At 43.4% G+C, this 24,335-nt stretch overlaps 1 non-coding gene across 1 annotated transcript; it reads right to left on the bottom strand.

Annotated features, from left to right (window-relative positions):
* Positions 1-10,589: 10,589 nt before the first annotated feature.
* On the bottom strand, positions 10,590-10,696 carry LOC141644936 (small nucleolar RNA R71). Its single transcript, XR_012544536.1, has one exon. It is a non-coding gene; the product is annotated as a small nucleolar RNA R71 (small nucleolar RNA).
* Between the last annotated feature and the right edge of the window lie 13,639 nt (positions 10,697-24,335).

Raw genomic sequence — 24,335 nt, 5'->3', positions numbered from 1 at the left:
TGTACACCCTTCCTACTCCAAGCATCTGCAACAACATTGGCTTTCCCTTTATGGTAGATAATATCCATGTCATAATCGCCAATCAGCTCTATCCACCTCCTCGGTCTCATGTTCAACTCCTTTTGAGTGAAGATGTACTTGAGACTCTTGTGATCCGAAAATACCTTAAAGGTCGCCCCATAAAGGTAATGTCTCCATATCTTGAGAGCAAACACCACTGCACCCAACTCTAGATCATATGTAGGGTAGAGGCACATTAGTACTTGAGACTCTATGATACCATTTTGTAACACCCCCGCACTCCAAGTGCCTTACCAGGACCACCCAGGTATAAGGATGCTACCATCTCGGTTACCCGAGGCAATGATAATCAAATAAACAATAATGAAACAACGTTTAAATATAAATACTTTAGCGAAAGGTTAAAATCTCAAAACCAAAACCAAAAGTACAAATACATGTCTCAAACCAACTATCTAATCAGCTAACTGAAATGTTTATTAAACTACTAGCTACAGCGGAAGACTTCTATCATCAGATCGTGGCACATCCCAGCTATCCCAGTAACTCGACTCATACCTGCTCACCATCCCCGAATGGATCACCACAGTTTTTAAAACATTAACCGAGGTCAGTACTAATCACACAATTTATATAATCAACAGTACAGTAAACAACACAGCTCAAACAGTCACACGCAATCACCCACTCCAATCAATCTCCGCCACCGACTTTCCACTGGACCAGCCCTGCCAGTGGGGGATCGTAGTCATACCCACCAAATCCCCGCTCATCATACCGAGCGATAACCTTGTCCCATTAATGTGAACATCCCCTTCCGTGGCGAGTTCCACGAAGGGCGAAACTAGGGCGTGAATCCACTCCCGCAATTGACTCCACTCAGCCGAGAACGCATCTCAAGAATCAGAGACAAACAATCAGCAATCACAATACAACATCAACAACCATCTGAATTAATCAACAATCACTAACTACAGCATAATCACCACACATTATGTAATCAATACTGAGTAGGGAAACCCTACCTGGAAAGCACAACACAATCAGACGATCTCACAGCTGATATCAAAACGCTTCCTCTACGAATCCTCCTCCTAACATACAAACATATAATCACTACCAATCATACAAAACAACAAAACCCCCAAATCCCAAATTAGGGTTTAACCAACTTTAATGGAATGCTATAAAAATGGTATATAGGTCTTACCCTCGACGCAAGGATCACAACGGTATAAAGAAAGGTAGAATCCGACCTTCCAAGCTCCGGGATTTGCCAACAATGCGATTAAAGCGAATGACGTAGTTTGATTTCTCTTCTCACAGTGATTAGGTTTTAAAAAGTGTTTAAAGAACAATGACGGAAGTATTATATACTCTAATCGCATTATTAACAAAACCCGAGAAATCATCCCCCGTAAACCGGCTACTCGATCGAGTAGCTAAGGTACTCGATCAAGTGCCCCCTTACTCGATCGAGTATCTACGTTACTCGATCGAGTACCCAACAGGTCAGAAACTATTTTAAACTGCAACTCCCCCTTACTCGACAGAGTAAGGCCTACTCGATAGAGTACCCAGAGACTCATAGATACGTAGTATTACAACTACGGTTCAAGTGTAGTATTTTTTTGAGTTGGTCTAGGTTGGTCGGGTTTATAAAATCCTCCCTGTCTAGGTCACTCAGTCTCACTGCGCCACCCGAAAGTATTTTCTTGACCAGGTATGGCCCAGCCCAATTGGGTTTGAATTTCCCTCTCGGATTGATGGGTAATGGTACTCGAACCGACTTGAGGACCAAGTCGCGTTCCCTGATGTTTGTGGGTTTAACCTTCTTGTTGAATGCCCGTTTTATACGTCGTTGGTATAGCTGGACATTGTGCAAGACGTTGAGCCGCCGCTCGTCTAGAAGTGTGACTTGTCCATTCCTTCGACGGGTCCATTCCGCCTGAGAAACTCGACTCTCCAGTAGGATGCATAGAGATGGGACCTCTAACTCTACCGGCTGAACCGCCTCCATACCGTATGCTAGGTAGAAGGGTGTGGCGCCTGTCGGTGTTCGAATGGAGGTTCGGTATCCCCAAAGTGCGAATGGGAGTTTGCTCGGCCAATCGCGGTAGTTGTCTTGCATTTTCTTGATAATGGTGATGAGAGTTTTGTTTGCTGCCTCCACCGCTCCGTTGGTTTGGGGATGGTAGGGGGATGATCGATGTCGTTTGATCTTGTATTTGTCCAGCAAGGCTTATGTATCCGCCCGAAAGTGAGAGCCTTGATCGCTGATGATTTCATGGGGTACCCCATATCTGCAGATGATGTTGTTTCGGATGAACGTTGCCACTTGTTTGGCGGTCAAGACTGCATATGACTGCGCTTCTAACCATTTGGTGAAATAATCGATGGCGACGAGGACGAAGCAATGCCCGTTAGTGCCTATCGGGTTGACTTTTCCGATGATGTCGATGTCCCAGGTTGAGAAAGGCTAGGGTGATGTCATGATGTATAAAAGGGATGGTGGTATATGTTGTATGTTGGCGAAGATTTGGCAATTGTGGCTATGTTTGACGTAGTCACGACAATCGGCTTCCATGGTGGTCCAGTAGTAGCCTAACCGCATGATCTTTCGGGTCAGTATCATTGCGCTCATGTGAGGGCCACATTCTCTGTCGTGGACCTCTCCCATGACTTTTTTGGCTTTGTGATGGTCAATGCAAAGGAGGAGAATCCCTTGGGATGTTCTTTTGTATAATTGGTCTTGGTTTATCATGAATTGTGATGCAAGTAAATGGATGGCTCTTTGTCCTCTTGGATCAGAGTTAAGAGGGAATTCATTTTTGGTTTTGTAGTTGAGGATGGCTTGGTACCAGGGTTCGACATGGTTTTCCTCGTCGTTGTTGATGGCACAGATGTGAGCTGGCTCGCTCCTTCTCTCGACACATAGGGGCATCGATGTCATGTTGTCAGGTATGTTGACGAGCGCGACAAGTTTTGCTAGGGCATCAGCAAATTTATTTTCCTCTCGTGGCAAGTGGAAGTAGTCGACTTGGTCGAAGAACTCGGCCTCTTGATTGATTTTTGCTCGGTAGGGAGCTAAGTTGTCACTTCGGATCTTCCATGATCCGGACACCTGATTGATGATGAGTAAGGAATCGCCATGGACCATTAGTCTTTTGATGCCAAGTGTTATCGCCGCTTGTAGGCCGATGAGGCATGCTTCATATTCGGCGGCATTGTTGTTGACGGCGAAGTCTACCTTGACCGAGATCGGAACATGTTCTCCCTCTGGTGATATTAGAAGGATTCTTGTAGTAGATGTGAACCGTGTAGCTGAGCTTTTAATGTCGCAACTTCTTTGTTGACCATACTAGGGCAAGGCATGTCTTTTCCAGTTGGGTGTACCTCATCTCATACTCGATGAATTTCTTGCTGATGTAGTAGATGACTCGTTCTTCGCCGTCGACTGTTTGTGCTAGCATCGCTCCCATGGCTGTGTCATTGACAGTCAGGTATAGGGATAAGGGAATCCGTTGTTGAGGTGGCATGAGGACAGGAGGCTTGGATAGGATTTCCTTTATCCTATTAAAGGCCTCTTGACAGTCGTCATCCCAATCGGTGTGATCGGAGGCGCGAAGTTTCTTGAAAATCGGTTCACAAATCATGGTGAGCTTGGCTATGAAGCGGCTGATGTATTGAAACTGACCGAGAAATCCCCGAATCTCCTTCTCGTTCTTAGGCCGAGGCATTTGCTGAAGGGCTTTGATTTTGGTTGGATCAATCTTAATGCCTCTTTTACTGATGACATACCCCTAGAGTTTTTCGGAGGTGACCCCGAATGCACATTTATGAGGATTTAGTCTCATGTTATATTTTCGTAGACGAGCGAAGAATTTCCGGAGGGCGTTGATGTGGCCGTCCCGTTCTCTTAACTTGATAATCATATCATCGACATTTACCTCTACCTCCTTGTGCATCATATCATGTAGGAGAGTGGTAGCGGTTCTTTAATAGGTTGCTCCGGCATTGATGAGACCGAAAGGCATGACCGTATAGCAATATGTACCCCACTGTGTAGTGAATGCAGTCTTGTGCATGTCTTCCTCAGCCATTTTGATCTAGTTGTACCAAGCACACCCGTCCATGAATGATAGGAGGGTGTGCTCGGCGGTGTTGTCCACCAGAATGTCAACATGTGGCAAAAGGAAGTCGTCCTTTAGAATCGCCTTGTTCAGATCCCTGAAGTCGATGCAAACCCGAATTCAACCGTCTTTCTTTGGTACAGGAACAATGTTGGCCACCCAGTCAGAATACTCAGACACTCTGATGAAACCGGCCTTGAACTGTTTATCCACTTCTTCTTTGATTTTCAGGGCCCACTCTGGGCGCATTCGGCGCAACTTTTGCTTCACGGGTTTAGCTCAGGGCTTAATGGTTATCCGGTGCTCGGCAATTTCCCTGTCAATCCCAGGCATATCTCTGTAGGACCAGGCGAATATGTCCTTGTATTCGTGTATGAGGTCAATGAATTGTCGTCTTTCCGAGGGGTCAAGGGTTGTCCATATCCTAAGTTCTTGAGGTGTGTTGTCGGTTCCTACGTTAATAGGTTCGGTCTCCTTAATGATGGGGGTCCTGGTTTCCCGTTTGTCAAGTTCTTTGGCTAAGTGAGGTGGGTAGTCACTCAAGTCAAATTCCTCTTAGTCATTCAGAATTGCATTGTAGTTAAATTGAGACGAGTCATAAGCAAAACTTAGCGTTCATTAAGTTGACTCGAGCAAAAAGCTCGGACAAGACAAACACCTCATGGTCGGTCAGAGGCGACACAGCAGAGGAGGTGGCCCCTGGAATAGGCTCCAGGTTGTCACCTTCCATGGGAGTGGGGACGACCCTAGTTGACTCAGGCTCTGAAGCAGCCACAAGCTTGTGATAAAATAGTGGGAATGGGACCTTGACTGGGACATCACGAGCGTTAGGAGCTAAGACAGACTCTGACTCAGACTCAAACTCAGACTCTTCTTCACTTCCCTCTTTGAACATAGGGCCTTCTCCAGTTGTGATCTTGAGAACGCGGCCTTGGCGATCGGTCCACTTGACAATTTTCCTCCAGCCCTGTGTAGCTTTCTTGGGGTCAGTATAAGAGATTAAGGCGGTGGGGTCAAACTGGTTGTCCTTTAGAGCAATGTAGATTATGTCCTTATAGTCGAGGTGCTTGATGTTATCTTCCCCAAAGAGGAGAGTGACAGCTTGTCCGTCGAGGCATGGGGATGACTTAGACTCGGTTGATGCAACTTCGGTGTTGTTGGGGATGAAGTAGCAGTCCTGGAAGACTTCTACACCCGGATACCTGACCTTGGCCACATAGTCATAGATCGGCTCCGGAAAGCCGTGGTAGAGCTCAGACTCTCCCTCGAGAAAAAAGTATCCATTGAGGGTCAGATGATAGGGACGGAGGATAACTCCGTGCTTCTTGCACTTCCGAATTAGGAGGTTCATCTCCTGGATATCTTCACCGGTAGGTTCATAGCCCAGCCCAAAGGGGATGTTGGGGACCTTAGCCTGTTTCAAGGGAGGTAGGGTGCTCCTCAGCGGATTGGGAGGTAGACCCGGGAAATAACCCTAGCGCATCAGAATGCGGTTGATCGTGAGGTTGGCAAACGGGTCACAATCAGAGGGTGCTGATTCATCAGTTAGGGCATTCACAGCTTGAAATCCCCACATCTCGTTGTCGTCCTCCTCGATGGCTTGGGAGGCTATTCCCTTTTTCATGACGACTTTGATCAGGGAAGCAAGAATCGTGATCGTTTTCCCGTTGAAGGGGACCCTGGTTTTCTGATGAAGGGTGGAGGTAACTGCTTTGACGGCGTGGATCCAGGGACGTCCCAGAAGCATGTTGAAGGAGGCATCGATGTCGACTACCTGAAAACTAGTTTGCCTATCCAGTGGTCCGGTTGCGACGGTTAGAGTGATAAGCCCTGTGACCTTACGACGAGTGCCGTCATAAGCACGTACTCCTTGATTGGTTGGGAACAAATCGGCTTCTTTGATACCCAGTTTATGAGCTGTTTTGAGGGGAATGACATTTACCGCGGATCCCTCATCCACAAGAACCATAGGCACATTCTTTTTGAGGCACTGTACGGTGATGTATAGGGCCAGGTTATGGTTGGCTCCGAAGGGAGGGATATCTTCATCAGAGAAGATGACCGGGTTGTTCAGGTCGGGGATATCCCTTGTCATGTGTGCCATTACTTCTTCGAGGGAGGAGGTAGAAGGCACAACCAGTTTTCCCAAGGCTTATAGTATAGCTTGCCGATGCTCGAAGGATGTAGCACTCAGTTGCCAAATTGAAATTTTAGCTTTTTCTTTCTGCAGTTGTTTAAGGATCGAATTCTCGGGAGCCTTCGGTTGAGTGTCCACGTCTGGGACAGTTTGGTCATTCGTCGTTGGAACGACTGTTGAATTGTACGGGTTTTGATAGGGGCGTCTGGACCGGGTAAGATGACCGATCTCTTTTGCCCGTTTATCTTTCCCTGGGACTATATAGATATCCTCAGCATCATCTCTCCAGATACCATTGATTTCGGGATCTCGAGGGTACCTCGGAGGGGTATTCCTCGGTGGGCAGTTTTTGTGAGGGAGATTTTTGTGAGGGTAATTTTTGTGAGGGTAGTTTTTGTGAGGTTGATTATTGTGGGGGTGATTATTGTGAGGGTGATTATTGTGAGGTGCATGCCAGAATGGTCGCGGGAGCAATCCTTCCTGGTGAGGGTAGTTTTGGGTGCTTGGGGGGCCCTCCCTCGGGCGTGGTGTTGGAGGATTGAAAATCAGTCATCGGTAGGCGTGATGTGACTCATATTTGAGCATATTTATGTTGGAGTGTCCCCGACAATAATGCGATCACATTGTTGATCATATTGAGATCACATGTTTAAATCTCATATTAAGAATACATGAGGGAAAGTAATACTTCTTAGTCAAGTGGTCCACACATATCGGTAATGATTGGCTGACTAAAGTTTAACATTATTGTCGTACGACGGTGGTGACCAGTTGATCCCCTAAAGTCATACTTATAGGGTAATGCTCTTAATTGATTATTTAATTAATCGTATGATGATATGGGTTAATTAAATTCCTTAAAACTGACGAGTGATTTTGTGAGTAAAATTACGTGTCTTATTAGAATTTGATTAAATAAGATTCGGTCTAAGTAATCGAATTGTTTTATAACTTAGATTAATTTATTGTTTATGAAACAATTAAAAATAGAATGAATAATTTATTATAAATACAAGTTGTTGTAGTTTATAATTATATGACCCATTTTGGTACAAGTAATTATGAATTACTAATTATTTTTTGTATGTGACATATTTAATTATATGATGATTTTTAATATGTTAAAAATACATTATAATTTAACATGTCAAGTAACATGTCACATATGTCACAATTGACAAATGACAAAAATAAAATGGACCTCCCTTTTATGGGCGATAACCGGTTTTATGGAGGGAGTATTAGGTTTATGTTGTCTAATTTATTTATTTAAAAGAAACACAATGATGACCCATTTACATAGCCTTGCAAACCTATTATTCTTGGGAAGAAAACAAGCTCATGCATTGGCTCCTCTCCTCCCACGCTACCCGGTTTCCCAAAGAGAAAAAAGAAGAGTTTTTCTCTTATATTTTTCATTCTATAAGTTGTAAAAAGATACATGTTATATTTTTACTAGTGGTTCCTTTTACTCTACATTTTGAGAGAACAAGGAGAGCTCATAAAATCCTCCCTCTTGACCGAAATATTCAAGAGCATAATACAATTATTTTGTGTCAATTTTTAAGGTAGTTTTTATTAATACTAGTCTCATATTAATTTAAACTATTAAGGGTATTATCTTGGTACAATCCTTGGGGAGAGATTCTACACTTGAATCTTGTTCATCCATAAGGAAAGCTCAAGAACTAGCTAAGGTAGGCGACCTTACTAGTGCCCATATATCCGAAATATCAAATGTAAGGAACCAATTTTCTCCTTACTCTTGTATTTGTTTTGCATGCATAAGATCTTGAATTAATTTTATGACTAAATTAATTATTCACATATTCAATATGTAATCAAATGAGATTAATGAATACCAACAATTTAGTCCCCGAATTAGGCTCGTTCCTATGCTTTTTAGTGCATAATTAGGTCATTCACTACCTTTAGTTTCCCGTTTTGCATATTCTTTGAGGTTTTGTTCCCTTGGTAGGAAAGGAGTGCAAACCTTGCATTTTCATGCCAAAATGGAGCTAAATTGATCAAATTCAATGACCAAGCATCAAAGGAAAGACAATGCTAGAAGGCCTATGTAGGATATAAAGTAGCTTGGGCAATGATAAAAGGATCCTTGCATCTCCAACAAAATCCCCGAGGATTGTTGAGGAAAGAAAAGAAGAGAAGTGACTGACCAGGAACCCTAGCGTCTTCCTGCCCAGGACGAGCGTCTCCCTGCTACAATCTGAGCGTCCCGATGCCAAGACGCTCGTCTTAAGGCCAAATGATCCGAGCGTCCCTCCCACAATCCGCTCGGATCCCCATGCAGACCCAACCGTCTCTGCTGCCTAGACCCTCGGGACGAGCAGATCTTCTGGAGACCACCAAAACGGAGATGAGCATCTCCTTGGAGAGGAGCACTTCCTCAACTTTTCTTAAGGGTCTTAATAGTCATTTAAGCCCTTAGTAACCCTAATCTTTGTACCTAATCTCTAGTATAAATACCCCATCGTACTACCTAGATTAGCATGTCATCTTAATAGGATCTTAATCAAGTCCTAATACTCTCTTAATCTTGTAATCAATTCTTAATTTAGCATTAATACAAATCTCATTTCTTAATCATTCCTTAATTTCTCTATTGTTCATCATTTATTTTGGGTAATTAGAAGATTATTTGGGTTTATTTGGAGGATTGACAACCTTCCATCAATCATCAAGTACTTCTATTATTCTTTGCTTTATTATTTGGAATCATCTTTATAGGTATAATTCTCTCTTAATCCCTTTTTAATTATTGTTAATCTTCATTTGTTCATCATGTTTTTCCTTGCTAGTATGATTGACAACCTTGATAGCATGTTAAACTTGATAATGAGTGAGTAGTTTCCTTAACTAGGGTTAATGGGGAATTAGGGGAAACCAACATGGGGATTGATTCATGCTTAATCTAATATGTTTTCATAATTAATTTGCTTGCTTGTTATGATTTCAACTTATGCACATGTTATGTTTGATGAAATGCGAGCCTATGAATCCTTGCATTTTTTACCCATCACTTACCTTTTCAATGAGACTTGTAAGACATAAACCAACTCGAGTCTCATTAGACCATGCATATAGTTGGATAGGGAGGATTAAGTCGACTTGTAGGTGTTGTACAATCTAATCGATTCGGCTCCGGGACCCAAACCTTCCTAGGGATTGTAAGATATACACTAACTCGATCCCATCACAACAATAATTGCTTGCATCTAGTAGGAAACATGTTTGTATGATCAAATCCCATGAATCCCCTATGAACCCATGACACCCTACTGCTTTTAATAAATTGTTTACATCTCATTTTAATCATCTTGCTTGCTTTTATTATTTTGTTTGCATTGTTATTTAGTTTAATCGATCTCCTACCTCAACCCAAATTGTGACACCCTTTGACACAACCATTTGCAATCGTAAATCCTACATCAATACCCGTCCCTTGGATCCGACCTTTACTTACCTCTTTACTAAAAGTAGAGTAGTTTGTGAAGTTATAAATATTGTTTTGGTATAGGTAACTCTTAAGGACAAGTCACCGAAATCCATATACCGACCAAAAATGGCGCCGTTGCCGGGGACGGTGTTAACTTGATTTGATTTTCTTTGATTGTTTTTAGTTGTGTCTTTCTTTAACTTGGGAAAGTCAAACTCCTCAAGGTTTGTTCTAATTGTTTTCAAGTTGTTTGATATTTTGCATGTCTAGGAGATCACAAGGTAACTTGTTACCTATTGATCTTGAAATTGAAAGAACTTTGACCAACAATAGAAGACTTGCTAGGAATACTTTGAGAGGTATTGGTGAGATTGTGGACATTCAACCAAATAACATTGAGTTAATCAACCCTTTTGCAAGAGAAGGAGAGGATAACCCAACACATAACCAACCACAAAATCAACCCACAATACCTAAATTCTCATCACATTCCGTACCAACCGAGGAGAACTTACCAAATGGTACTCCCACACCACAACATTTAACCGGTAATTTCCTTGCAAAATCCGCATTTATACAATTAGTTGAGAGAATTCAATTTGGGGGGATGCCTAGTGAAGACCCTCATTCTCATATGGAGACTTTTTGTGACTATTGTGATGCGATTTCTCAAACCGGAGTTACTCAAGACCAAATTCGATGGGTCTTATTTCCTTTTTCTTTGATTGGTTCCGCGAAACAATGGTTAAAGAGCCTTGATAAGGCTACTCTTGGTATTGACTCTTGGAAGAAATTGGCACTTGCTTTCTACAAGAAATGCTATCCTCCGGAGAAGACTAGCATGTTGAGAGCCCAAATCACCGGGTTCAAACAAAGGGATGAGGAATCTTTGTATGAAGCATGGGAGAGATTCAAGGATACTTGCCGATCTTATCCACATTATGGACTTAGCGAGTGGTTCCTTGTACAACAATTTTGGAATGGTCTATATGAAGACTCCCGAAACATTCTCAATATGGGATCAAATGGTATGTTTACCGAAGTTGATGATAATCAAACATGTAACAAGATTGAGGAAATGGCGGTCCATAACTCACAATATAGTAGACCTCGTAAGGCTACTAGAGGAGGAAAGCATGAAGTGGACACTATTACTCAATTGGGTGCTCAACTTAGTGCTCATATTGATACCATTAATTTGAAGTTTGAGAAGGCTATGGCTAAGCTTGAAGAAGCCTCCAAATCACCTAAGCAACATGTTAATGCCATGGTGGCATCTTCATCAATTCCAAGTGGAGTATGTGAGAGTTGTGGAACTTTGGGACATGACCAAAGTGAATGTAAGGGAACAAGTGAACATATGAATGCTTTCCAAGCATACAAGAGTGGTACCCCTTATTCCAACTATTACAATAAAAACACCAAATTCCATCCCAACTGATGCGTGTCTTTTATATGATGTTTTACATCCCATTTTACACGCATTTCAGAGCTCATTCATGTAGTTTATGCTGCATTTCTCCCTATTTCCGTCTACTTCCGTATCTTGTACATTATTGCAGAAATGTGAAGAATTCAACGGGAAATCAAGCCAAATCCGTCTCCGAGTAATCTGCATTGCAAATGACGTAAAGGAATTGCTTAAGGAACGAGCTTGGTGCGCAATCCAAGGCCCAAAAGACAAGTCCACGTGTTTTAAGAAGTCAAGTAGCAGCTCATCCAGTCGATCGACCGTCACCTTCAGTCGATCGACCAATGCTCAGTTCCGAAGCTCTTGTTCTTTTGAGGAGAAGCGATCGATCGACCACTTTACCTTATCAGTCAATCGACCAGATTGCTATTCCAGACGTGAATTGAAAGACCGTGAATCTTGAAGCCCGTGAAGTTTAGGTTTAGGAAATAAGATGTTACGTTGATTGCTATATAACGTAACATAAAACCATCCGTTTGATTATCTAAGTTTTTATCGAAGTTTTTATCACAATACAGTACTTTCAGTTTTAGTTTATTCGAGTAATTAGGGTTTGGACATCGTTTAGCATTGGAATTCTGTGCTTATTCTTAATCTTCCTCTGAAATCTCGGTATTCCTTCCGCCCTAATTCCTGTTTATTGTTTTGCTTTCTTTGTTAGTATAGAATTGCTAGTTAATATCCCTTAAGCCAATTATCGTTTTATTGTTATTTGTTATCTATTTTAATCATGAATTCAGTACCCTATTGTCCTAGTATTATTGTTGTTATCACTTTCATCATGAGTAGCTAAATAGTCAGTGCTAGGATGTAGGCGATTTATGGCATAGGCGGCATTAGATCAGAGAAGGCTGTTTCGCGTGTTGGTCGATCGACTGACTTTGTCAGTCGATCGACTGACCTTGTAAGGTTCATATTCGTTTTAATTGAATTTAATCTTGTATTTAACGAGTTGAATGCATGCGACCAGTTAGATACCTATTTCGTGACTGACCCATTAGATCGAAAGGTAGGGGAGGTTATTAGACCATCAATTAAATCGACTAGACTGTGCTAAGATCGAAAGATAGGTATAGTTTAGACCGTTAGTCACTTTTCAGGACGAAAGTTAGTATCAGTGACATTAGGGACCTATAGCGAGATCGAAAGATGCTATTTGCTAAGAGTGGACCGAGAGGACCTCTTTATTTCCCGCCTTACGTGTGTTTGATTCAGACCGACTTAGTTTGCTGCCGCCAAAGCTATAATGAACCGACCATCCTAGTACCCTTCTTTTATCTGTTTAAATCATTTATTTAGTTTACTTCTTTATTTACTACTAGCTGTAGACTAATTCAAACCAACCCCCACATTTGTTACCTTAGACTAAATATAGAGCAACTAGAATTTACAACTCCCTCCTTGTGGTTCGACCCTGTTACCACTAGCCTAGGTTAGTCTTAATAGGAGATTATAAATTTTATCTTTGGTACTCACAACGACGGGTATCAAATTTTGGCGCCGTTGCCGGGGAGGCAATAGTCCTAATTTTAGTTGTTTTTATTTTTAGTCTTTCTTAGTTTTAGGGACATCTGTTCCTTAAACTTTTCTTATATTCTTTTTGTAGTTTCTTCTTATGCGCAGGTCACAGGGTGGAGAATTAGTACCGTTGAACCCTGAGCTTGAAAGATCCTTGCGCGAGTTGAGACGAACACAAAGAGTATTACCGACAGAGGAAGAGCTGAGTACTCTGTCAAGCTACTACGAGAACGAATCTGTTCAAGATAATCCACCATCTTCGCCCGTTTCCACTTCTTCACCGAGACAGAGTTACTTCTCCGGAAATTCCGGTCATGGCCGAGGAAGCAAGTATACCTAGTTATTCGAGCCGACAGCAGTGACAATTTATACAAGGGGTTCGAACCACGGGAGATGCAGGAAATTCGAACCAAAGCCCGCCTACATTACTATGGTCGAGAGAAATCATTCGGGAGCTGCAAATGAAGATGCAAAGCAAGGCATATGGAGACCATTATTGACTCTCTTTGCTCCATTCCCCCCACCGGTGGCGTGACCAGGATCAAATCAAAGAGACCATGTTCATCTTCTCCCTTCGTGATGCTGCAAGGGAGTGGTATAGGGATTTGGACCGGACCGCTCAGGAGATCACTGATTGGAATACATTGGCATTGGCGTTCTACAAGAAGCACTTTTCTGCTTCAAGGACGATCGCTATTAGAGCTCAAATCACGGGCTTTAAACAAGGGCCAGATGAGAATTTCTACGAGGCATGGGTCCGATTCAAGAAGTTAGTGCGAACCATACCACACCATGGGTTTGAAAAGTGGAGTTTGTGCAATCATTTCTACAATGGGTTGTACGACGATCAGAGGGCCATTTTGGATGCTGCAGCCAATGGAAGATTCGCTGAAAATTTGGGAGCAACCAAGGGGTGGAAGATCATTGACGATCTAGCTACCCACAAGGCCGAGTATGGGAATTCGAGAGGAAACCAGAGGAGAGCTGCTGAATCCTCTTCTGTTGCTGCACTTGAGGCTCTTACTGCGAGGTTTGACAAGTATGAGCTAGGAGGAGCATCTAAAGGAGGGATGTACCAAGTCAATGCCGTGTCAGACGGTCCTTTCGTCTGTGAAAGGTGTGGAGGTGAAGGCCATGTCTCAAAAAACTGCCCTAGCCCCTTTGAATTTTGTGCTGCCTTTCAACACTATAGGCAGACAAACACCTACTACGAGCCAAGCCACCCAAACTTGAGTTGGAGGAGCCAAAATGTCCAAAATCCAACCCAACATCCGCCGCAGCAACAACCCTATGTGCCCCCTCACCAAAAGCAACAACAATACCAGAAACCTCCTTATGTGCCGCAGCAGCAACAATCACAGAATTATGAATTTTCCGAGCTCAAGAATCTGTTGCTAAAGGAGTCCCAAGCAAGAGAGGCCGGGATGAAGCTACTGGAAAGCCAAATAGCTCAATTGGCTAGCAAAAATAACACTCGAGCTCCCGGACACTTGCCCACTCAACCGGAACAAAAGGAGACCCTAAATGCCATCACTTTAAGGAGTGGGTCCACCCTTGATGGTCCTGCCATGGTCGAGGACGCTATTGGAAAAAATGAGCCGGAAACAAGTCAAGAGAAAGCTTCAACGAGCAAATCAAAGAAAAAGACGTCGCCTGGGGTATTTGATCGATCGATCGATATACCTAGTCGATCGATCAAGCACGGGTTACGAGGAGCTGAATCAGACATCTCGATCAATCGGCGAGGACAAGTGGTCGATCGATCGAGATCGCTGCGATCTTGAAGAATTTCGTCCTTTGATGCCAAATAACCTACGAGACCACTTGTTTCGGGGAACCACCGTCCCGAAAATTTTGGGGCGGACCAAGTGTCTTTGATGGGTCGGTCCTGGCCCCAAGTTCGACCCAATGACGGTTAATGGTTCTCATTTGAGACGATCTGAGGAGGGGTCTAGCTTCAACAAAGAGAAGGTGACGGACTTTCAGCCTAAGTCCAAGGATGCCGGTGCGCGTGAATTGGAGGAGAGGGCTAAGGTACTCCTACATGACCCCATATCCGGAGAGGCTCATGCCGACGAAGGAACAGTATCTTTCGAGTAAGTTTGAGAAAGTTATCCGTAGTCCGAAATACAAGTCCCCTTCCTTGAGTTAGTCAACCAAGTGCCCGCTTATACTAAATTTATGAAACAACTGTTGTCCAAAAAGCGGTCACTTGAAACAGTGCACACTGTCGCACTCACCAAGGAGTCTTGCTCCTATCTGTCTCACACCGCGCCCCATAATTTAGAGGACCCGGGCAACTTTTCTGTCCCTTGCAAAATAGGTACCTTCTCAATTGAGAAGGCATTATGTGACCTAGGGGCTAGTATAAGCGTCATGCCGTTGAGTTTAGCTAGGAAACTCAAGTTGACCCGATTTGCTATCACTGACATGACGGTTCAGATGGCTGACCGATCTGCGGTCGAGCCTATAGGAGTCCTAGAGGACATACCCGTCCAAATAGGGAAGTTTTTCTTCCCTGTTGACTTTGTTGTCCTTGACATGCCCGAGGATGCCCATATACCGATCATCTTAGGTAGGCGTTGCCGCACACCGCTATTTGGTGCGATTATTGACGTAGGCTCTGGAACTTTGACCTTCAAAGTTGGGAAACATTCCATCATTTTTGCCCAACCCGCTAAAAAGAAGGACGACATATGGCACATTACTTGTAATACGGTCTCGAAAAGAGATCGTACTTTGTGCTTCCCGAGTTGATCGTGCCTATTACTCTGCTTTGTGTTAACCCCTCCGCCCGGATTGGGAGCAAGAAGGAGGAAGAATCTGTTGTTTTAGATAATGCGGGAGCTGGTTTGGGGAAGGAAGTGCTACAAGTTGTGCCAACCGTAAAGCACCGATCATTCAACGAGGAGGTCTTGGTTGCTTAAGCTATGGGGACCTGATGAGGTAGTGGAAGATGAGCCGACCCAAGGTGAGATGGGCGATTTAGATTCCGACGATTCCGTGGGAGTCCTTGATTGGGGAGATGACGAAGTTGGTCCATTGAGCTCTCCGACCGTCGACGCTAAGAAAGGGTGCGGTGATGAGATGAGAACCATTGAGGCTACCTCTAGTAGCCGAAGCGACGAAGTGGGCCATACCGTGGTCCTTCTTGATCAACTATTAGTTGATCAATCTCGTCTGAACTTCTCTTTATTTGCTTTGTTAAGACAATTTTATTGCTTTTTGTGTGCGCGAAAACTTCGCTTTTATTTTATTTGCTTAGGATTTTTAAGTACTTTAGACTTCGTTCTGGGTTTTGCGCAATTTTGGGCGCGTACTATTGTGCATTTGCAGGTATTTAGAGCTTGTTAGCTCAAATCATTGAGCAATTACGAAGAAATAAGACGCTGCAGTAGTGTCATCAGTCGATCGACTGAATTGCAGGCTTACAGGAGCTACTGTTCACGCCCACCTGGTCGATCGACTGATCTCCATGGTCGATCGACCACTGCTGCTGCTATATTCGTTCACGACCTCTCCCCTGCTGTGTTTGGTCGATATGCGGACCTAAGGGAGTCTTCTACTCCACTCTATTTTCCGTCAAATTAACTATTTCTTCTATTGTCTCATTTGTGCACAATTTTTACGCTTCAAAATTATTTTCATCGGTCTTATGCGTGGTTTTTAATTGTCTTTCAGGTACTTATTGGTCGCACTGCTGGCTACTGAAACCTCCTAGCTCACGCTGGTTTGGGGAGGTTTCCTTTGCGCTTAAAGTCTTGTGAGTCCCTGATTTCTTTACTTCGTGTCATGTTTTATTTATTTTCTCGCAAATTCCCATTTCTCTTTTCTTCACTACATGATTTTGCACAATGGAGACATTGTGCGATTTGGTTTGGGGAAGGGTGTAATACCCGCCCTTTTAGGGACCCTTTGACCATCGTTGACCGACCTTGGGAGCGGAAGTAGTCTTAGGAAAGTATGCCAAAACCTGTTTGAGCTGCGTGTTAAGAGTGGTACTCGATAGAGTAGGGGCTACTCGATCGAGTAGCTAGGGTACTCGATCGAGTAGGGGGCCACTCGATCGAGTAGGTTGGGTACTCGATCGAGTAGGTTTTCAGCGAGGGTTTTATATCGCGTTTTGTTAAATCCGCAAATCACTTCCGCCACTTTCCTCCTATCCTTCAGTCGCCCCTTTCCCTTCCCTTCACCTCAAAACCTCCATGGAAGCCTTTTTGAAGATCTTTGAACCTTGGGAAGGCGTCACTGGTGTCGGGTAGCGATCTCTTCTTTGAGTTTTCCTAATAGGTATGTCACAATCATCATCTCGTGTCTTTGTCTCTTTAGTTAGGGTTTGCTTGTTAGTAATAGATAATTGTATGGTGGTTATAGGCTTTGCTTGGTCATTTGGATGTGTTATCGTCGGCATGGATTGGTTGCGGTTGCTTAAAGGTAGGTTCGCCTACTCGGTTTCTGTAGATAGTCTAGTGTGTCGGTCGTTATGGTAGTATTGTGGTTGTTTGATATAGTAATTGATTGTATTGTGTTTGTGGTTGTGATTCTTTGGTGATGGTTCTCGAGATGCGTTCTCGGTGAGTGGGGTCACTTGCGGGAGTGGCTTCACGCCCTAGTTTCGCCCTTCGTGGAACCCGCCACGGAAGGGGATGTGCACATTAATGGACGGGGTTATCGCTCGGTATGATGAGCGGGGCTTAGGTGGGAACGGCTGCGGTCCCCAGCTGGCGGGATCGGTCCGGTGGACGATCGATGTGAGTTTGGTTGGATTATTGTGATTGCGGTTGGGACCGATATCATTGTTTGTATTGTTGATTGTAGTTGCCATTGTCTTATCTTGTCTCGATCTTGACCTTGTGTGGTTGTTTGTTTGTTGTGTGTCCGCCGTGATCCCTTATGGTGAGCGTCGGTCTTAGCGGTGTTGATGTTGTGGATAGTGGAGTCCAGGCGGGGATGAGTCTTCACGAGATTTGTTTATAGTAGCGAGTAGCTTCTGAGTTGTACCTTTTACATCGTTTGTTGTTTAAACCGCTTGTAATATAACTTAATAGTTCTCTTATTGACGTTTGATAATTAATTTCCTTGGGCAACCGAGATGGTAACGCCCTTATATGCTAAGGAAGGCCTAGTTAGGCTCCTCTGAATATGGGGGTGTTACAAAGTGGTATCAGAGCGACGATTTTGGAACCTGTAACAAATGAACATAATGAACGTAGAGAGTCTAATAAAATGAACCTGGTGTATGTGTAATGGGAGCCCCGGCTGATGCTAGATTTTGGGTGAGTAGGCGCCCTCATTTCAAAATCTTGGCCCCATGACGCTTAAGCCAGTCACATGGGATGGGAATGTGGAGTCCGTGTGTCTATGTGTGCTAGGTATGTTAATTGTGCCGGAGCTACCTCCGGTTAAGTTTTGTTAGAATTAATAGAGGTGTGATAGTAATGTTTGGGCCGAGTATGGTAATTGTTGTTGAGATTATGGAGTTCTTTGAATGATTAGTGAGCTTATATGACAGCTATGAGATACGTAACGAAATTATACGTCATGGAGATGCGTGAAAGTGTGAAATCGAATGTGTAATATGAATAGTGAACACGTGGGTGTTTGCCATAAAATTAATGATGACGGAAGTTGTACGTGAGATTATAGATCCTACCGCGATGACTATAATGATAATTATAGTATAGATGAGTAATAATCCGAATCACGGTATGTGGTAATGTGTTTATGCTTTGCTATTTAGTTGAAATTTTTCCGCTGCGTAGTATTTGATTTATGCAAGATAGATTGCTTGGGATGGAATGTAAGACATAATTGAATAAGTGGGTTGCAAAGTGTATAATTATGCGATAAGTGAAAGGAGGAATTAATGTAAATTATACATTTCAATTTGAAGTAAACACGAGTTTAGTAATAGCACGTAAAGTAAGTTTAAGTGTAATAAAATGACACGACTAGGTTCATAAATGACTCGGTGAGGTAGACCGAGTTGGGTAATTTGTATAACGTAACGTGATATGTCTCTTAATTGTTGAAGGGTTGTATTTTGTGTGACAATGGTTATAAAACGTGATTGAATGTGATAATTAGTGTCGAATCCCGAACTTAGTTTGGAATCGACACGCGGCGTTGTTTTGCAGGTATCTTCGAGTTACTTAGTGTTCGGACCGAGTACTTAACTATACTTGACCGAGTGCGAGTGCTTACTTGACCGAGTAGACCTCACTCGATCTAATTAGGAAGCTATGATGTCGGGATGTGGGAAAATCCCTGCAGTTACTCGACGATTTAGCTCCTACTCGATCGAGTAGGGTGGTACTTGATCGAGTACCCAAGGCACTCGATCGAGTAGGTTACTGTACAGCGAATCCTACGGGTTTTCTTAAAACCCCTAATCTTTCTATTTCTTCTTCTTATTCCTCTATATTTCGACACACCTACACCTAAATCACTCTCAATTCCTTATTTCCTCTCAAATCCTCTCTTTCTCTTGGGTTAGTAGTGATTCTTGGGGTTGATTTCTTAGTTTAATTTCGTTTCTCTACTTTGTTCATCAATCAAGGTATGCTATTCTTCCTAATGTACATGGTTTATTGCTTTGAATGTGCTAGGAAAGTAAAACAATCTAAAATTTTCGATTATAATGACCAATTTGGTGCTTTTAATTGTTGAAACATGATTCACATGCCTTCTTTCCATGTTTGTTGGTAGTTAATTGCTGTAAATTAGATTAGAAATTGCAAAGATGAACCCGAAATTTCTAGGGTTTCCAAAATTGAAATCGATTTTTGGTTGTTTTACAATGGTTAGATGGTAGAATTGAGCCTTAAGTATTGTTTATATCATGTTGGAGGATAGATTTTGATGGTTTTACCCTTAGAAAGTTGCCTTAGAACTCCGTCTTAAAAGTGCCTTAAATGGAAATTCGTGATTTATAACTGAAAAATTGATGTTGTAATTGATAGTACAAGCACGAGTTGAACTTCAATATAGTAATAGAAACGATGCTTGATGAAAATATGCCAAAATTGTCTCAGCTGTAAAGACCGTCTGAAAATTTTAGTTGAGTTGTTGAACATAATATGAAAGTGATGATGATATGCCATAAATTATTCTTTCTCTTGAATTAGTAACATGTAATTAGCAATGTAAATGGAACGACCTTTAGAAGCATGCTAGGATATTCGAATTGCTGAGTATATGTGTTCACATGCCAAATTTTCATAATTGCGGTTTATAAGTGGCTACAAACTGAGACTATATGTTCAAATTGAGGAAACTATTGATGAAATGTGTGTACGTAGCTGAGCATCTAAGTTTAATGGCATGACTTATGAGCTTCAAATATTGAACTGGTTGATGAGTTAGTGAACTTGCTAAGTATATAGAACTCAAATTGTATGAAGTATATGCCTACATGTTTTATACAAATTGTTTGAACTTATACCTAAAGCAAATGCCGAGACTGAACCTTGGAACCCGCCAAAGTAAACGGGGGAGGGGTAACCCACCTGAGCTAGGGGAAGGAAGTGGACCTGTGGTACCCGCAGTCCCCGAATACCCTACAGTTGTTTTTGTTGACTTCAAGCAAAGGGAGCGTTTTGTAGCCTTACAAAAACGCAAAATGAGACCTACAAAGTGTATAGACACCAGTGTGTTAGAGGAGTTGGAGATAGAGACGGATGTCCGTCACATATTCGAGACCTTGGGTTTTACGGGTTTGTATAGGCTGAGGAAGCATACTTACCCTTTTCTTACCTTGGAGTTCATGAGCTCTTTTAACTATGACCCGGTCGGGTTTGTCGAGTTTAGATTGATGAATACCAGTTTTTGTTGACCATGGAATTGTTTGCCTCTCACCTTGGGTTGGCCAAGCCTCCCAAGGACTCCATCACCGACATTCCAGTGAGTGCGGCGTCGCGCCTAATGCCTTGCTTGACCGGGAAGCAAGCTCCCACCTCGAGCAACATCTTTGATTAATGATGTTCAAAGACATATTACCTTGAGGGTCTTTCTCCGTTCTCTCTCGAACCTCCTCTATGACCGAAAGGATATCAATAAATTGAATAACCATGAGGTTTTACTTTTGATGTCGTACCTCAACCCGGAGCGGGCCAGGAAAGTGGTCTTTAATGCTCCTTCTATAGTCTGTCGCCCTTGCCTTGATGGCTTCTTCCTCTTCCCGGTGCACGAGTTGTGGTGCTATTGCCACTCGGTTAGCTGAAAAGCTAACCTCCTTTGAGGCTTCTTCGGCGTACGTGCCTCTAGCTACCCCAATGCCTACCATGGATCGTGACTACTATCTCGACCTGAAATGGTTGAGGACCTTGGTTGACGGTAGCCTAGCGTGGAGGGTGTATGGGATGAGTTGGATGAAAATTCCAGCTCCTGAGCACCTCCCACCCACGGAGCCCTTGGAGCCGACAAGAGTGACAAAGTGGACTCCGATGACGAGGAGGAGGAGGATGATGACGGACCCCGCTTGACTACGAGACCTATCTCATCGACGGCACCATCCTTGAGGAGATGCCGGAGCCGACGAAGGGCGAGAATGCGGGAGTTCAGGTGGTAGAGAGACCCAGAGTGGTGAGGGGACCCCGTCGAGTGAGGGAGAGGGCCTCGGAGACTAGGCCACAGCCAGTAGCACCACAGCAGCAGCAGCCTTTTCCATGCTACCCTTACCTCGACCCCCGGAGACGCGATCCGGCTACTTGGCGGAGAGAGTGTCATCTACTCTGACACTCAGGAACATGCACGAGATGGCGTACACTCAGGGGATAGGGACCGAGGGACCCCACCCGGTTTGGTGGAGTGGAGTCGGGGACTACACAGGGGTTTTCCATTCCTACGGGGTGGATCAGTCGACGTGGGGGGCACCTCAGTCCTTCCCTTATGGTGGCTTGACTCCATGGTATGTGGGCCCGGGAGCAGGAGCAGGAGGTGATGCGGGAGTGGGTTCATCAGGTGCGGGTATGGCTGGAGGTGGTGGTGGTGATGATGAGGTGATGTTTGAGCAGCAGCAGCAGCAGGAGTGATACTCCTTGTTTCTATCTTCGTCCATGATTGTTAGTGGTAGTTGTTGTTGGTAGCGTGGTTAGATTTTCGGTTGTTTTAGTTGAAACTTTATTTATGAACTTGTATCGTTAGGCCATAAGGCCGGATTAGCTACTTTAACCGTTTGCAGGATGATTGAGAGTCGGGGCGTCATCCCGACTCAATTTATGTGACAGTCATGTTTATATATGTTGGTCTATAACGGGTTGTGTAAGGTACTTGACCCGCAGTACTCGAGAGTACCCCACACTCTATCGAGTAGCTGCAGGAAAGGAAGAAAGGAAACATTCTGATCTCGGGCTACTCGATCGAGTAGCCAAGACACTCGATCGAGTAGCATGGCACTCGATCGAGTACCGCTACATACTCGATCGAGTAGCACTGTTACAGGAGGTTTTGAAAATTAAAAATGTTCAATTGTTTTATAATTGCGAGTTTAATATTTAAAGTAGTTGTGAGTGCGTAGTAACGCCTTTGAACCGTTAATTTCATATGTTACAAGTCGTGATTGAAGTGTTATAAGCATATTTGTCACAATTAGTGAAGCGGTAATGATTTCTGGTTACTTTAACATTCCATACGTCTCATTACGATCTATTTATCGGAGTTGTAACTTCGCCTATATTTGTGCATATCATTTTAACGTGTGTTGTCAACGGTAACTAGTTATTAGGTGACTTGGGTACGATTTCTAATTTAACGAGTATGTAGTTAGCGAGTAATGTCCACAATAAATAATATGGTTTCCTTTAATGTTAAGATACAAATAATAAGTAATACGCGTTGATATTTGGGTGGTGAACATCGGGGACGAAGTTCCTTTTTAGAGGGGAAGAGTAATGTCGCGAAATAAAAAGGTTGCCTTTGAATAATGTTTTGCTTGTTATAACGTTGTTGGTAGTTGTTTATAATGTTGTTGGTATTATGTTTCGCTTTAATATAACGAATTACTTTAGTTATTTAAAGTGAAGGGGTTGTATGTTTCAAGAGACGGTCATGAAGAATAGTTATAGTGTGATAAATCGTATTCGAATCACGTTGCCAAGTAACATGGTGGCATTAGTTGTACCACGTGAAAGTTGATATGAGACATGTTCTAGATCGATAGTTTGATAGTTGTCACCGTACGTCGAGGTGATCGTGGGTGGTGATTCGCATTGCGGGTTTGATGTTTATATGTATATAAAGTAACGGTTAACGGTAATAGTGCTTGCATGATAGTAGTAAAAGTCATTAGATATAAGTATAGACGGTGATGATGATGACATGGGGGGGGGGAATGATATTTCCAGGGAGTAATGGGTTGAGCAGGGAGATGAGTGAGGACGTGTTGTTCTCGTGTCTCGAGCGGGAGATGGGTGAGGTGAACTTCGGGGACGAAGTTCTTTTTAAGGGGGGAAGACTGTAATACCCGCCCTTTTAGGGACCCTTTGACCATAGTTGACCGACCTTGGGAGCGGAAGTAGTCTTAGGAAAGTATGCCAAAACCTGTTTGAGCTGCGTGTTAAGAGTGGTACTCGATAGAGTAGGGGCTACTCGATCGAGTAGCTAGGGTACTCGATCGAGTAGGGGCCACTCGATCGAGTAGGTTGGGTACTCGATCGAGTACCGGGTTTTTCCGAGGGTTTTATATCGCGTTTTGTTAAATCCGCAAATCACTTCCGCCACTTTCCTCCTATCCTTGATCGCCCCTTTTCCTTCCCTTCACCTCAAAACCTCCATGGAAGCCTTTTTGAAGATCTTTGAACCTTGGGAGGGCGTCTCTGGTGTCGGGTAGCGATCTCTTCTTTGAGTTTTCCTAATAGGTATGTCACAATCATCATCTGTGTCTTTGTCTCTTTAGTTAGGGTTTGCTTGTTAGTAATAGATAATTGTATGGTGGTTATAGGCTTTGCTTGGTCATTTGGATGTGTTATCCGTCGGCATGGATTGGTTGCGGTTGCTTAAAGGTAGGTTCGCCTACTCGGTTTACGTAGATAGTCTAGTGTGTCGGTCGTTATGGTAGTATTGTGGTTGTTTGATATAGTAATTGATTGTATTGTGTTTGTGGTTGTGATTCTTTGGTGATGGTTCTCGAGATGCGTTCTCGGCTGAGTGGGGTCACTTGCGGGAGTGGCTTCACGCCCTAGTTTCGCCCTTCGTGGAACCCGCCACGGAAGGGGATGTGCACATTAATGGACAGGGTTATCGCTCGGTATGATGAGCGGGGCTTAGGTGGGAACTGCGGTCCCCATCGGGCAGGAGGCTAGTCCAGGGTGGACGATCGATGATGAGTTTGGTTGGATTATTGTGATTGCGGTTGGGACTGATATCATTGTTTGTATTGTTGATTGTAGTTGCCATTGTCTTATCTTGTCTCAGTACTGACCTTGTGTGGTTGTTTGTTTGTTGTGTGTCTGCCGTGATCCCTTATGGTGAGCAGTCGGTCTTAGCAGGTGTTGATGTTGTGGATAGCTGGAGTCCGGGCAGGGATGAGTCTTCACGAGATTTGTTTATAGTAGCGAGTAGCTTCTGAGTTGTACCTTTTACATCGTTTGTTGTTTAAAC

The sequence above is a fragment of the Silene latifolia genome, chromosome 2 (assembly GCF_048544455.1).
Source record: "Silene latifolia isolate original U9 population chromosome 2, ASM4854445v1, whole genome shotgun sequence".
NCBI classification, from domain to species: Eukaryota; Viridiplantae; Streptophyta; class Magnoliopsida; order Caryophyllales; family Caryophyllaceae; genus Silene; species Silene latifolia.
The sequence above is the reverse complement of the archived record's forward strand: the minus strand, read 5'-3'. Positions and strand labels throughout refer to the sequence as shown.